Genomic DNA, 15,265 nt, shown 5'->3' with positions numbered 1-15,265 from the left:
TGCAGTTACCTAGGTGTAAGTAAACTATCTTAAGGCAGACATCCTCTCTGAGAGCTACTAGGCAAACACAAATATGCTGAAACTCACTTCTAAACAAAATGCCCTAAAGAACTCACTTTCACTGGTATCAAGGGCAAAGAGCCATTAGACTGTTTTATTTCACTACACTAATTGGTCCATCTGAAACCGCTCTACCTCATTATCCCAAATACTCTCACTCATTTTAGTTTGCTGGATTGCCAGACATTTGGATCTCTACTTTGATAGTTTAAAATGAAAGAGCATTTTTCAAAGAAATAAGCCCCTTACACAGCTTATTTACAAGGGAAAATGCCCGCAGCTGATTGAAAATCTCCTCTCTTTGAACAGACTGAACTCTACTGGGATTCACCCATGATGTATGGTGTTTGTGGTTGATATTTTTTCCCACCTGACAACATCTAGAGGATCTCTGCAAACCAAAGGGATGTTCTAATTCAGAGTATTAGGAGGTGGGACCAGCAGCCAGGCTTACAGCCTCGCAAGCACTAGAAGAAGGTAAGCTAGGTGGGATCTAGCCTGTGAAGACAGCCTGGCCATGGGGCTCTCACAGATGACCTGGAAAAAGGCAAATGCTCAGCTCCATGTATGCCCCCCGAGATCTTCCCACCAAAGCACCAGAAGCCTCGCCTGACGCCTAGGGACAAGCTCCTTGCTTCAGACCTGCATCACTATAAAACAAACCGCACCGCCTGCTGCCTAGACGTAGGGCACTCAAGCCTCAGCCACGTCTGCTTCCAGCTACCAGGGCGGCAGGCTGCAGGCACCAGAAGGGCACGGGGCTGGAAACGTGCCCAGGGCCCCTCGCCGTGCCACCACCACTCCTTCCACAACCAGAGGCAGGAGGCGGGCACACAGCCCGGTACTGGGCAGCGACGGCACCGGGCTGTGCCCGGCCCCGGCCCCGCTGCCCCCCCCCGGCCGCAGCGCCACGCCCGTCCCTGTGGCAACGGGGCGGCTCCGGGGCCGCGCCGCGCCTCCAACGGCCGCCGCCGCCATCTCGTGGCCGCCCGGGTGCGGGCGTTCGCTGTCCGCCTGTGGTAGAGGAGCAAAAAAGAAGTTAGCCAGGGCTTGTGTGTGACTTCAGGCCGCAGTGTGGCCAACGGAACAGAGGGAAAAATAGGATGAAAAAGCTTGTGCGTCGAGATGAAGACACGGAGATCTCCCAAAACTTAATATCACAGAAAAAAGAGATTGAACTGGGAGAACATTAATGTAATTTATTCCCAGGTAAACCAGACAGCTCTCCCTCAGGATCACCATGGAGCTTGATTTGATACACACAGGTGTATTCTGGGTGGCCCCAGTTCCTCAGCACTTGCAGCTTTATAGAATCATAGAATTACTAAGGTTGGAAAAGACCTTCAAGATCATCTGATACAACCATCACGCTGCTACCAATGTCACCCACTAAACCATTTCCTCAAGAACCATGCCCAACCTTTCCTTAAACACTCCCAGGGACGGTGACACCACCACTTTCCTGGGCAACGCTTTCCACATCGTTTCCACATCGGTTTGACACGCACACGTAGGCTCCGTGCTCCTCTCTGGACAGGGTCCTTCGCAACAGATGGAAGAGCGGGCTGCCTGACAAACTGTGGGCCCGTGGGAGGGATGGTGCCTGTGGTGCTCTCGGACCTCAGCTGACTCTGGGATTCCCCTGTCGGGGCAGAAGAGCTTGCCATGGGGGCACCTTGCTCAGAGCCTCGCCAGACAGCTTGGAGGAGGTCGGGTGATCTTTGGAGGTGCTCCGAGGGACAGCTCTCCTTCCCATTGCTTGGGACAGGCTGCTGGCTGACACGCCTTCCCAAGTTCTTCTCCAGCTTCCGTGCAGTTGCAGACTGAGAGCTCTGCTCCGATACGGAGCTCGTCATCCCGCTTGCCACGGTTTTGCTGTTTGAAGTGGCCTTTGCTTTCATTTCCCTCTCCAACTTGTCCTTCACTTCTTCAACCACATGAAGGACAATGGTTCTCACATAGGCCTGCAGTTCTGTGTGCAGCCGCTGAACTTCGGAGACAGCCTTTTGGATGCTCTCCCTCACAATCCTGCGACTCAGTCATGAGATCGGGGCAACTTTTCTCTCTGACTTGCTTCTGGGCTCTGCTCTTCTTAGTCCCCACCCTTCCCTCATGGCCTCCCTTGAGAGAGGCACCTGGGATGGCTGTGGCTGCCTCTCAGAGGGATCAACAGTCAGAAGCGCCACGATTTCAGAGTATGTGCAGTTGTAGCCTTGCTCAAACCGGGAAGCTGCAAAGGATTCCAAAGCGTCGCAGACACTTCCAACGGCTTCTTTGGTGGCTTTGTCAAGGGAAACCTGCGAGGATGCTCCCTCAAGGGCTTCCCTTGGTTTCTTTTCTTCCAGCTTCCCCACTTGGGAGGCTTTCCTGGCCAAGGGCTGCTCCTTCTGCCTGGCTTCTGGCCTTGGCTCAGATGCACTGGGCATGCTGGATTCCCACAACTTCTCAAAGACCTTCATCACACTCACCACAACCTTCTTAGCCACCAGTGCAGTTTGTCAAGTGGATGTATCTCTGAAGGCTTTCGGCACTTGCACACAGTCTTTCTCTGATCCCATGGCAAGCCCTCTTGAAGCCCCAGACAGACTGGTCCAGTGCCTGCACCCCCTCAAACACTTGCCGCACCACAGCCCGAGCCATCTCTTCAATCTTCTGGCTTTCTCTAGCCGCCTGTTCTTCCGAGGCAGCTTTGAATACACCGTCTGCAGGGACAGGTGACTTTCTCTCGGACTCTGTCACAGGATGGATGCTGCCCAGGAGCTTGGCATTTTCCCTGCCCAACTCATAGCTGGAGGGAGTTACTTTCAGCCTTCTGTACTGGCCAGAGTGGAGAAAGTTTCTTCTGCTTTTGTGGGAAGCTGGGCCAGCTGGTTTTTGAGGCTGCAGTAGGCTGACTTTCTCTCTTGTGACCAAGTATGCATTACTGGAGGAGCTCTGGTGAGAACGGTCAATCCCCACCATCAGTCTTGTGTCAAGTTTCTTTAACTTGGCCAGTTCTTGCTGAAGCTTTTCCTGAAAGGGAACAGCAGGAAAATCCACAGAAAATGGCCTCCTCAGGGTTAGCCAGGCCCAAGGGGCGGGCAGCCTGCCTCCCTCCTTCCTCTACCTCCAGGAAGTCTCTGCCTCGGGAGCAGTGCTCCCTCCCCCAGGCTGGAGGAAGAGGAGGAGGACACTGCATGTGGATCCCAAGCAGAGAAGCCTGGGATTTTCTACATTTCTACATCTGCGAGGAAAAGCAGGAGAAGGCTGCACCCTCCCCTAAGAGCCCCCCAGCCTGGTGCTGGCAAGCATGTCCCTGTGGAGAGCCCAGCCGTGGAACACCCTCTCCTGACTTCTGGCCAGCGCAGGCCACTGCTGTAGGCGAGTCCTCCTTTGTCTCTGTGCTGTGGAGCCGGGAGCATCCATCCCTGACTCCACTTGGACTGAAGTGCTGGGGCTCCCACCGTAGCGCAGGTGGCCACAAGGCCTTCTTGGAACGATGGGGAGGGAGCCCGTGACAGAAGAGACCATTGCCACCCCTTCCACCCCTTCCTTCTTCTGTTACCTTTTCCCCCAGCTTTGTCCTGCAGAAGACAGGCTTGGTGCCTGGCAGCAGAGGGATTTTGACTCCGAGTGGGAGGTCCAGCAGCCCGCTACCTCCTTCTCCAAGTCCCCATCTGTGCCAGAGCTAGAAAGACAGGGACACTCAGACGCTCAGGAACTCCAATCCCTTCTGCAGCCCACCCCCACACCCTCCTGCAGCTCTCTTCCCACTTGCTAGCAGTATGCTGCCTGGGATGGGCAGACAGAGGCACGGCTCCCTGCAAGCCTCCTGGGGCCTGACCACGTTTATATCCCTCCCAGCTTCCTGGGAGCATCCTCTGGCCCCAGAGCACTCCCACACGCCCCGGGCTCCTGCTCTGAGCCCTCCCGTCGGGCACAGTGCTCACCTCTCTGTTCTTCCCAACTATGCACAGCAGTGCGTCTGACTTTTGGAAACCAGCAGTGACATGCTGCTCCATGGCTCCTTCCAAGAGCTCTAAACTCTTTTCTTTTCTGCTTCCGCCTCAGGCTACTGAGGCTTGAATGGGATTGGTTTGACACGCACACGTAGGCTCCGTGCTCCTCTCTGGACAGGGTGCTTCACAACAGATGGAGGAGTGGGCTGCCTGACAAACTGTGGGCCCGTGGGAGGGATGGTGCCTGTGGTGCTCTCGGACCTCAGCTGACTCTGGGATTCCCCTGTCGGGGCAGAAGAGCTTGCCATGGGGGCACCTTTCTCATAGCCTCGTCAGACTCAAGGCTGGAGTCACTTTCAGCCTTCTGTACTGGCCAGAGTTGAGAGAGTTTCTTCTGCTTTTGTAGGAAGCTGGGCCATCTGGTTTTTGAGGCTGCAGTAGGCTGACTTTCTCTCTCGTGACCAAGTACGCATTACTGGAGGAGCTCTGGCGAGAACGGTTAATCCCTGCCGTCAGTCTTCTGTCATGTTTCTTTAACTTGGCCAGTTCTTGCTGAAGCTTTTCCTGAAAGGGAACAGCAGGTTTTAGCTCACTCTGGCCTCAGAAATGCCTCGCGTCCCTGCTTGCTGAGGTTTCATGTCGCCCATTCCAGTGCCCTTCTTCTGCCATGTAACGAGGGCTAAAGAGAAGGGCTTCCCTCAGGGCTCTGTGTGCTTGCAAGTGGCTTTCCTGATCCACCCCCCCACACAAACACACACACAGACACATCTCACCCCACCTCCAGCAGCCTGCACTAGCTGAGCTTGGGGCTGGGTGTCCTTTCGCTACCACAACACCTGGCCCTCCAGCACAGCCATCACATCTTCTGCATTCCCCGTCTCCCTCAGATCCAACAAGGAAAGCCCCAGCCTTCTGTACCGTGACACTGACATCTGTCTGTTGAGCTTTGCCTACCTCTTCTTGCCTCCTGGTTTTCTCCGCCTCCACCTTGAGTGTGGTCAGATCCTGCCTGTACTCACTGAACTCCTTCAGAGTGCAGAGCATCGATGGAGAGACAAGGGCAGAAAGCTCCCAAGAACTGTTGAGGTAGCTGCGCAGTGGCAGGGGAGCAGCTCCTCTCCATCCTCTCCCCTCCCCAGCGGTGAGGACGCTGCCTCCCTCTGAGCCAGGGCCGAGTGGAGTCCTCGCTCTGCACCAGGCCCCACACCGGCTGCCTCCTCAATGCACAGGCAGCGCGAGGCAGCCTGAGAAGAGCAGGAGTGGGCACTGCCAGCAGGGCGCTGGGGTGACATCTGCTCCCATGGAAGGCAGCGCAGCAGCCCTGTGCCCCCCACTAGTGGGCACCTTCTCCAGACTAAAAAACTACAGCTCCCTCAGCTGCTCCTCACAGGACTTGTGTTCCAGGCCCTTCGCCAGCTTCGTAGCCCTTCTCTGGACACACTCCAGGGCCTCGATATCCTTCTTGTACTGGGGGACCTAAAGCTGAACACAGTACTTGAGGTGGGGCCTCACCAGAGCTGAGTACAGGGGAACAATCGCCTACCTGGTCCTGCTGGCTACACTATTCCTGATACAAGCCAGGATGCTGTTGGCCTTCTCGGCCACCTGGGCACACTGCTGGCTCATGTTTAGGCAAGCATCAACCAGCACCCACAGATCATTTTTCTCTGCACAGCTTTCGAGCCACTCTGCTCCAAGCTTGTGGTACTAGAAGAGATACAGAGGTTTTCCAAATATTTTAAGTACTTTACAGACTTGCATTTTTTGATGAGGATATACTTTACATCCTTCTGACTATACAGCCTACTAGTTAACATCCTTCTGACTGTAAAGCATATGGCAGTGGACCTTGGCAACAAGCCTGCAAACTATCTTTCTGAAAACCCACATTTTAACTGATCTAGAAGGACCAGCACACATTGCCCCAAGTACCAAACAACCATCTTCCACAGAGCCAGTTCTCTGGGATGTAGTTTCTGGCCAGGGATATGTCTGCCATACAGTAAAACGGAGCAGAATAAACATTGGACTCAGCTTTAACTGTTAAGGCAGGCTTAAACTGGAGTCCTCTATTGTATGTTAGCAGATATACACTATACATCACAAAAACTAGGAGAACTTCAGCTAAAGTAAATGCAGTGCAAAAGAGCTAGCTTGTCACTGCAAAATGGAATAGCAAGATGGTGAAACTGGGTAGCATGGTCAGTCTCTACTGAGCTTAAGAGGTTATGGAAATTGTGTCCAGATCAAGGGATCTCTCCAAGTCAGTTAAATGGGCTGCTGATTCCCATTTATGGCAACTGGCCAGGTTTCCCTCATTAACTCCTCATGATAGCCCTCTGGGGTCCATACCAGGGGATGGGAGTGATGGTGTATGACTCGATAAAGTAATTCCTAGAAAGCTGGAGAACGTTACGGATATGAGCTCGGAGAGATATCCAAAGTTATCAGCACTGAACCTCAGACCATGAATGCATGGGAAACTAGGGTAGGGGCTTGATCCAATGGAAGTATTCATGGTGGCTACTCCAACTGTCAGGGATCCAAGTCCTGAGATGATGGTTGCAGTTAATGATCGCTACTTTGCAACATTCCTTGTCAACACAGAAGCCCAGATGTTAATGGTAATAAAGGACACTTAAAAAGGACAGCTTCCACTTAGCAAGCAACTAGTTTCAGTTGTAGGCATCAATGGGCAAGTCACAACTCACCCACTGGCCAGGGCTAAATTAACTCTGTCTAACAGATGTAGAGTCCACTCAACCTTATTAATATCTTATGTATGGATATATCGAAGGACCAGTCATGGATGCACTTGTGGGGAAAATGGGAAATAGGGACACCATCCCATTTGACCCACAGTGTGCCTTGCATCAACACACCCCTATTAGCTTGTTACAAACTGCTGCCCCCATATCACCCAGCAAGGTAGTTCATATTGCATGGTATAAGTTACCTTCTGATGCCATCTGTCCTGTTACTGCATTTGAAAAGCAGCTGAAGAAACAAGGAATCACGGCTAAGTCCCATTTCCCCTAAAATTCTCCTGAATGGCCATTATATAAACCAAATGGCAAGTAGCAACTAAGAGTGGATTATAATGCCCTGAATGCTGACACCAAACTGCCTCAAGTGTAACCAGTATTCAATTCCCATAATTTGCATGCCTTTCTATGGACAGCAACTGTAGATGTGTTGTTTTTTTTAATGACCCTAGTGTCTCATGTGGATAGGGAGAGATTTGCTTCTGCCTGGCAGGCACAGCAGTATACATTTACTCACCACAGGTTTGAAACATAGTCCTACCACTGCTCATTCTCTGTCTAAAGAACTAGAAGCAGTAAAATTACCACAGGAGGTCACTGTTGTGACATATATGTCATGTATATAATGCAGAGTGCTGAGGACAAGGATTCCACTTTTGAAAAGGTGCTGTTAGCAGCTTACAAAAAGCTAGTAGCAATTGAACCCTTGACCCAGGGAAGGAGAGTAAAATCACATTGCCAAGACCTATTCTTAAGCCTATTCTTGCTGGTAAACCAGTACCTTTAGGTGTAACACATAAGGCCACTGTACAAAGGCAAGCGCGGTATACCTGTCATCACAAAACTGGAGATGACTTAACAAAAGAGAGTAAAGTTGTTGCAGTTGTGAAGCACATAGGAATACCCATTGAATACATGGAGTCTCCTTGCTCTCATATCTGTTGTAGATGAGAATTCAGCCAGATGGTCTGTGTTTTACTGACAGGAGCGCTTGCAAAATACAGGATAAATAGTGAGAAACAGCTGCTGCCGTATCTGTAACCAATGAACTTGTACTAACAGAGCAACTAGAAGGTTCTGCTCAATTAGTGGATCTCTGTGCCATAGTACTAGCTCACAGAAATGGCACACAGACTGTACACGTTGATTCCTGTGCTGTATGGGCTGGTGCTATACAATGGTGAGGAAACTGGGTAAAACAATTGACAGGCATAGAACTGAGATATACGGGGAAGCAAATATTGGGAGCAAATACAAGATACCATCAACAGTCATCCTATTACTACAGGGCATGTAGCAGCACACCACAAAATGATGGAATTTACCTAGATGTTCAGTACCCAAGGCAGAAGAAAATCCTGTCCCATTTATGCTGACAAAGTGGTCACAAATATTGTTCCACTTGGCCAGCTAACCGCTTAGCTAGTATAAATCAGGCAGGATTTTCTTCTGCCTTGAATACTGAATGGCTCAGTAAATGGCTGCATGAATGGTTTGGACACACTGGAGCATAGGATTTGCACATCACAAGATGAGGTTGGCCACTTACTAAGTAACAAGCAGATCATACAGTAGCAGATTTCATGATCTTGAAGGTCTTTTGCAACTTAATCATTTTTTTGGTTCCTTTACATGATTCTATATAGTGGCAACCTGTGGATTTGATAAGGAAACTAAAGATTATCTTGTCCAGATCTTAGAAAAGGAAATGTCCTTTGGGATGTGTGGCAAGTAGACTGTATCAGATGCATGACATGCACCTCCAACTGGTGGAAATTCATTACAACTGTAGCTAAAGTAGTGAGTGGTTTGGGTAATGTTTACTGTGCATGCACTGCATCCAGGTTGCCAACTGAAGCAGGATTAAACCAGTTTGCTACACACACAATGCCACAAGAGATATAATCAGCTAATGGGTCACAGTTTAAAAATAAAGTATTACAGGAATGGTGTCTCAGGCATGGAGTTCAGTGAACTTTCCACTTACCCTACTTGCCCACACCACCCTTACCTTTTGTTTAAATATTGGTAGTCTGTATCTGCAACCTAGACTTGGGTGGAGAAGCATTACAAAGGAGACATAAACACCACCACCACCACCATTGCCCAAATGATCACAACACTACTGAAGGGTCTCTTAAGTTTGTCCTCTTGGATAATAGTACTCATTAAAATATTAGATAACTCATCAAGGGATGGTGATGCCTGCTGGGAATGGAACCATTAGGAATCATTATGGGAGTCTGCAAGCCAATTAACCATTGAGATGATGGCTTGTATGCCACAGTGGGCAGTATGCAGTTTGAAATTTCTCTGACTTGGACTAACACTGGGTTATACCTTGAGCTGCCCACTCCCATGCCTGCAAACGTCAACTATTTTACTTAGAAGTGAACAAGAAGGTGAGTTTATGAGTTAGTGTATTTGTGATTTAAGGAATTTGTGAATTAACAAATTTGTCAATTGGGAAATTACCAAGTTTGATTGGTCTGTTGAAAGGAGATTGAGACCTTGTTTTATTTTTACCTAACGTGCTTATGAAATAAAGATAGATACACAGAGTACATTGGATTGATACACAGAGCATATTGTCATGTAAATCTGGCAGATCCAAATGAACTGTGACATGCATGTCATACGGAATCTGCTACAAGACATTTTTTGGCACACTATTGGTTGTTTGTTTAGCAAGGGATAGGTTTTCATTCAAGTGGTTTCTGTGTCCTGCGTGTTGCTTACCTATAATGGGAGAGAGCTGACACCTGTATCAGTACTACGAAAATAGTCATTGTATGTTGACATTAAAAGGAAGCATCTTGCTAGTTTTGTCAAGCTATGGTGGTATATTGCTTTCTCCTCTTTATACTCCTATAATAATAATTTATTAGCGCAGGGAGAATAGATGAGACAAGTCAAAGAGCTTTGTATTTCTTAACTTCATTTCTATTTTTGTGTTGGACATTTTACTGGTACATCAATTTTCATTGAGCAAAAAAAAAATCTTTCCTCTGAGAGACTAGAGTCATGTCATCATGCTGCTTTTTGCTTGACAAGTGTGTATTAACTTAAGTGGTTTGTTTCATCTGCTCCTTCTGGTGCCTTTGTATTAACACCAAGAGATGATTAAAAAAGGCCTCTTTTCTATTCTGTTCCAGCTTTAGAACTCATGAGCACAGACATCCTGTATGGTAATAAGGTATATAATTTCTTCATGTTTTTTTTTTCTACCAGAAGAATTAGAGAATTAGTCATATGCTAATCAACATACTTCATCTCAGTAGAAACACTACAGAAAAGTATAGGCAAACTTTTCATGTTTGTTTGTGCTAGCCTAAGCCATATGTTTCATTCAACATATAGCATTCATATGTTTCTTTTTTATACTGTCAGGAGAAGGAGAGCATGTCAATATTCAGTGCAGCTTAATTCTCCCTATAGAAATTATATAATTTATCAAATTATTTGGAACAAGAATTTCTTTCTCAGAAATCAATCTAAATTGTCACTGACGTTTAAGCCTTTAAGTGATTGCTTGCTCCTGAGTTGCTGTGCACCAGTTTGCCTTTGTATTGTTCACTTCCAAAGTGAACAGTACAGACTTACTGAATATTACTTGGGGGGAACCATGGTTTGGTACCTCTGCAGCAGCCCTTTTGGCTCTTTTTATAAAAGTAAAGTATACAAGGGAGTCTCCCTGGAACCTATTAACTGGTATGACTCTGGTCCACACCCTATGCTCACGAGACCTAACATTAGCTGTCTTAATGTGATCATATTTCATTGTCATCTCTGGCAATCATAAGCCCTCTTGAGCATCTTCATATCACCACTGCAAGAGGAAGGGCATGAAACGAGCTTAGGCAAAGGTTTGTGTTTGCTCTGTGAAGGAATTGTGTTGACAGCACCTGTCTGTGTCTGTGCATCCTGCCTTGAGTGGCACTCCTCTGGAAAGCGAGCGATGACTTTGACAGCTACGATTACACATCATCACTGTTTGTCATGCAGCACTTGGGAGCCATGTTGTGACCGTAAACCTCAAGTTATCTCTGCTTGTCTGGAACTGGGTTTTGGCTCCATGCCTATCCTCAGGAGTGAGTCTGATAAGGATGCAAATGCAGTGTTCCAGCAGAGCCACAAGGCAGTAGTATGCGAAGCCTTCCTGGCATGAGACCTTCCTCAGACTTCTCACTATGTGCATCCTGTGTGAGCTGGGGAGGCAGATAGACAAGTGTCTGTCTTCTGGGGTGAGATGTTGGGAGGGGTAGAAGAAGCAGGAGAATTGCAGCTTAGTAAGCTCATGACACAATTAAGAAGCTGGTAAGAGTTAATAAAAACAGTTTCCCAGCCTAAGAGAGGTTTGGGGGAATAGGAAGGGATGCTATGAATGCTGTTTTGCCAGGAGATACTATGTAAATGTGATAACTAGTTCTGTTTCTGGGGATGAATGCAATGGCAGATTTTCCGTAATTAAAATAGCAAGCTTCAAACTGACAGTACTGTTGTCATTTGAACAGCAGGGAAAGGGTGATAGAGGCTGTGTATCTTTGGGGTACGCTCTTGGGATTCACTTGCACACCAGTGTGGCCTGTGCTTGCTCCTCTCTCGGGTGGGGAAGGTTTTACCAACTTGCTGTGCAGAAGTTCTTCAGATAGTGTTGGGCTGGCTGCTGGTTAAAGAGTTATCTGTTGTGGTATCTGTTCTCTGTTATCAGGATGGCATGCTGTGGCACAGGTTGCAGCTACAGGGTGGCAAATGTCCTTCCTCACAGGCTCATAGGAGCAGAAGTATGATACCTATACCTATAGGCCTTTCTGGAGTACTTATTAGTATGTGTTCTTATATAAAGACTTTGCTGAAAAAGTAATCAGAATATCATCCATAAAAGCTGTAACTAGCAGATAAACCATCTCCACAAGAATGAAGAAAAGATCAGGAGGAACAGTACAAGAACCTTGTACTTGCAGAAAAAGAGCAATAAAGACAGATCTGCTGAATTTAGGATATAATGTAATATCCTTCGACCACTGCATAAAGGAGATGTCAAAAGGCACATAAACTTTGCATTCAGCCAGGCAAGTCATGGCTAAGTGTATCTGTCCTGCTATAGACATGGCTATCTTGTCATGATGAACATGTATGGACCTTTCAGATAAATTTAACCGTGACTTTGCCAGCAAACTCTGGGTTCATACTCTACAATAGTATCTGCAATACCAGGTTACAGAGATGACACAGTTTGCCATACATCTTTCCTAACACAGCTAATGATAACAACACTCACAAAAGCAATCTTTGTCCCAGAAAAGAAAAAAATATGAGGGCTCAGGAGTTGCAATAGAGAAAGAGCCAATGACTGGTGCTTTGAGAATAGGTCCTTCCCTGAGCAGTCCTCTTAAAAAAATGTCTGGTCCATGCACTTCCTCCTGACTGAGGCTCTCGCAAAATTAATCTTTGCCTGGCCATAGACTTGGAGGTTGTGAGATATAAGGAGTAAATCAACAACATCACACAAATGTGATCAGCACTGAAACAAAGACTCAAAGACTGATCAGAGCAAACATACCTCCTTTCAATTTGCGAAGGTGATTATGAAGTTGCATTTGTGGCCCCAGAAGAATCTGTTATTTTAAGAAAGCAGGTGAAAATGGTGATGGTAGAGAATTATGGGGACCCCTTAGTGTACATGGATTTATATAGAGCCATGGCAATAGCCTCTCTGGTTTTCAAGGTGTTCTTGTTATGGATGGGGGAGTTGTAGGAGATCGTATTCTGTAGCCTGCTTATAAACTCCAAACCTTGAAAAAAAGGTTTGGAAATAACTAAGGCCCACATCATGAGCACCTTTCACTTTACAAAAAAATGTGGCCAGACACATTTTTCAGGTCATTCCAGACAAACTGGAAATATTAACAGGGCAGGAGGTCTGGGGTTGGTCTTTATCCAAAGGACAGGCTTTAAAAGAAAGAAACATGTCACCTCCCCAGAGGCAAAGCCCACTCCAGACCCCTGAAATTATTTAAAGGGTGGCACTGGACACCAGACTGATCAGATCAAGAAGAAAAAGAACAAGACAAGAAATTGTAAACCCAGAGAAAGATGGCCCGTTCCGTTCTCTAACTCCCATAGTCTTTCCCCCCATAATGCAAACCAAAAGCTACAATAAAGGTGCAGGAAAAGGACAAAAGAACAGGTCATTCTTACACTGGTGGCCATTATTTTGCATGAGACCCCACCATAGCAACAGCATTGGGGTTTTCAACTAGAAGGCACAGTAGCATGAGCATGAGGAAAAGAAGGAAAAGTACTGTCAGGGCAGATAATGTGAAGGGTCACAAAGCTCTGAATGTAAAGTGGGATATGTACTTGCAGACAGAAAGTCATCTATGCAAGTTAGTCATATTAAAAAAAATAATAATAATAAAATTACATTCTCTTAGTTCTCAAGAACTTTTCAGGTCTTTGAATAATGCACAATATACTCTTTATATTCCAGTTCTAAAAGCTTGGGGAAAATGGACATAAATTCAAAAATTCTTGAGATTATCTCACAGGAATGTAGAAATTTGAAAGACTAAACCTTGCTTGAAGTTACTGTTGCCCGCCTTTGTTTTGGGTGCAACTGAGTCTGCCCACGTTGGAAGAGCTGAACCATGGGATTCTCTCCAGAAAAAAATACATTTATAAATTTTTTAATGTAACTGCTGCCAGAGAGTTCTGAAATATTTGTAGTGAATCATGCAGTGCTACATATTGGCCTCCTCTTCGCCAACTGAGTCAGAATTTCAGTAGGAGTAAGCATGGGCAAAATGAAACCATAAAAATCCCTTGTGATTTTCTCTTATGTTTGGTCTACTGAACATCAGAACTAATTAAAAGGCTTCTAGCTGGAATTTAATTTGGCCATAAGAAAAGGGCAGCTATCTTCAACTTCAGTGGTAAATTCAGTAATTAAAATACACAGGAAAGGTGCTCGGAGCCAGTTACAATATATAGATAAATCTCAGGTGTCAGACTCCAGAATTGCAAAGGAGAAAACATCTGCTCAGTAGCTAGCTGAACTTGAAAGCATATGAAATTCACCAGTCATCTCCCTGATAAACTTGCAGGTTCTACATATGCTTCAACTGCAGTTCTACATCTGCTAAAATATCTCCTGGCTAAGTTGAGTCAGGATGCTGAAATGATCAAGAACAGCAGCGAAGTCTCATGCTATGTCTAGTTTTCCCTTAGACAGTGGTGTCCATGTCCATCTTTCCGTCATGAACCCAGTGGCTTGCACTTCTGTTAGGAATCCTAAGGATTCACTTTGCTCATAAAAGTACCCAAGTTTCATGGCTGCAGGAAGGAGGTATATGTCAATTATATATATGCATATATATATGGAAGAATAGCCCTAACTCAGTGGATCAGAAAAGACAATTTTATGTTAGATAGCTGTAGGGTCAACAATCTCAGAAACAGAAAGCTTTAGGAGAAAATAGAAGCCAGGAGTCCTACTACTAGGCAAATGATGCAGGCCAGTAAAACCCATGCGTTCAGCCACGTGTTACCTTCTTTGTTTCCGAGCAACTCTGAATGAGTGCTGTAACTACTGCTGTGAAAGAGGTGCTTAGGAGCAGTGCTGACGCTTCCAGCAATCCCTCTTGAAAAGGATTATGAATCCTGTTCACAGTTGTTAGCTGCATGTTCTCAGGAGAGAATTTAGCTTTAGAAAGGACAAATACTTTGCTCTTCTGCAACTTCTCAGGTGTCCTGTGTTATTCATGGAGAAACACTGTGTTCATTCTGGTATTACCTTTAAACAGTTCCCTGGTCAATGTGCCAGATTTGGGCATACTTTATATAGTAGTTAATTGTCCTCATGTAATCATAAGTATGTAACTGATAGCTTACATGTCTGAGATTTTTGTTGCATTTAAATCCGAATTCCTAGAGCAATAGTCTTATTTCAATCTTTTCAATCCATAGGTTGAGTGTTCTTCAGAGAATGGAATCCATCATTTAGTAGCATTAAAGAACTAAGTAAACAGCATGTATAGCATGAAGCATATTCATAGACTCTCAGGAAAATAAGAAGTTTTTGCAGAACTCTAGTTTGTTGTAAAAAACTTGTACAAATGCTATAAGTGGAAAGGAGCTCTGCGGAGAAGGACCTGGGGGTCCTGGTGGGAGACAGGATGACCATGAGCCAGCAGCATGCCCTGGTGGCCAAGAGGGCCAATGGGATCCTGGCATGCATTAAAAGGAGTGTGGCTGGCAGGTCAAGGGAGGTGATCCTCCCCCTCTACTCTGCCCTGGTCAGGCCTCACCTGGAGTACTGTGTCCAGCTCTGTGCTCCCCGGTACAAAAAAAGACAGGGATCTCCTGGAAAGAGTCCAGCAGAGGGCCACAAAGATGATACGGGGCCTGGAGCATCTTCCCTATGAAGAAAGGCTGAGAGACCTGGGTCTGTTCAGCCTGGAGAAAAGAAGACTGAGAGGGGGTCTCACCCATGTGTATAAA

Source organism: Aythya fuligula, chromosome 2 (genome assembly GCF_009819795.1).
Source record: "Aythya fuligula isolate bAytFul2 chromosome 2, bAytFul2.pri, whole genome shotgun sequence".
Taxonomy (NCBI): Eukaryota; Metazoa; Chordata; class Aves; order Anseriformes; family Anatidae; genus Aythya; species Aythya fuligula.
This window is presented reverse-complemented; position numbering follows the sequence as displayed.